Source organism: Hordeum vulgare, chromosome 1H, assembly GCF_904849725.1.
Source record: "Hordeum vulgare subsp. vulgare chromosome 1H, MorexV3_pseudomolecules_assembly, whole genome shotgun sequence".
In the NCBI taxonomy this organism is placed as follows: Eukaryota; Viridiplantae; Streptophyta; class Magnoliopsida; order Poales; family Poaceae; genus Hordeum; species Hordeum vulgare.
The window spans coordinates 441,190,845-441,192,359 of record NC_058518.1 but is presented as its reverse complement, the minus strand read 5'-3'; the positions used below and the strand labels follow the sequence as shown (position 1 = coordinate 441,192,359).

The window sequence follows — 1,515 nt, the reverse complement described above, 5'->3', positions numbered from 1 at the left end:
GGAAGCACCCCTACAACGAAATTTGAAATGGCATTTGTACAAATCTTCAACATGGGTTGAAATCCTCCAATTTCTGATAGTTTGTTACTCCTCTTTAAGAAAGCGAAAATATCCCAGTTCCCACACACGGACGAGGATAACACATGCACGGCCTTCATTCTTTTCTCGTCTTCCCAGTCCCCACAGACGGACGAACGGTCACAACTCACACTCCCAGAGGCCACAACACTCCAAGCATGCAGCCATGGAGCTGCTCCTTCTCCCTTCCCGTGCCACTGTGTCCCGCCGGCTCCTTCCCACCGCTCCAGTCCGCCGCGCCAGCGCGGCCACCTTCCGGCCGACGGCCAGCCCCGGCAACGTCGAAGCCACCACCGATGCCACGGCGACGACGTCAGTAGCGAAGACCGGCCAAGAATGGGGCGCAGGCGGCCGCCAGGGCCAGACGCCGTTCGGGCTTGGCCTGGACCTGTCCGAGGAGATGAGGCGCGGGATGATGTGGCGGATGCTGGCCTTCCCCGCGGCAGCCGTGGCAGCGGAGGCCGTGCTCCTGTGGGTGCTCGACAGCGGCGTCGACGCGCCCGCGTGGGCCGGCAAGGCGGGGTAGGCCGTGCTGTTCGCGGCAGGGCTGCTCGGGTCCCAGTAGGGGTTCTTCTCCTCAAGGTGGGACGCGACGGAGACGGGTCCATGGTGGGGTGGGAGCTCGCCGTCCGGCACTGGAACGCGTTGTCCATGGCCAGGGGTTCGTCCACGGAAGAACAATATGACGAGGATGACGAGGAGTGGGAGTGGGTGTACAAGGATGACGACGAAGAAACTGAAGATTAATTATGTAGATGGAGAGGAGGGGCAGGTGTCGTGGGTATAAGCCTGACAGTAGATGTGTAGGGTACGAATGAGATGGGCAGAGTCCTAGCTACGGCGAGGTTGTATGAGTTCGGGCCCCTCTGCGGTGGAGGTAACAGCCCTACGTCTCAGTGCTCTCGGAGCTTGTTACCGAGTGTAATATGGAATACAGTGATTTGCTAACCCCTTGACCAGTGGGGGAGGGCGGCTTATATAGAGTGTGCTGCCCTCCACAACGGTTCTGACTCAGGGGTGGAGTAGTGGCGATTGAATGCATACGTTACAGGTAACGTATGCTCTAAATGCTAATAAGCGCACCCGGAAACGTACGGCAGTTTCCCTCCAGAGAGGTTACGACGTACCGAGTGTATCCAGTCGGTTGGCCTGGTGCCCTCCGAATGCTAGTCTCCGACTGGATGATTCTGGGCCTGTTACCGACTGGATGATGGGGACTCCTTAATTCAGTCGGGGCAGACTTAAGGTCCTGTCCTTTGTGTGGGGTAGTCCTTGGGTAGGACATGTAGGGCAGGCCGATGACCGTACCCTAGGACTATGACCCCATCATTAGTCCCCGAATGGATTGGGGTTGAAACGCCGAAGCAGTGCTTGAGGTTCAGATCCGACTGGACTAGGTTCGGCTTGGGCGTTGCTTGCCTCTATCCATTTTATCTC

General features: G+C 58.1%; 1 pseudogene; it reads left to right on the top strand.

Annotated features, from left to right (window-relative positions):
- Window positions 1–244: 244 nt before the first annotated feature.
- Window positions 245–825, top strand: LOC123413256 (annotated as a pseudogene).
- Window positions 826–1,515: the final 690 nt, after the last annotated feature.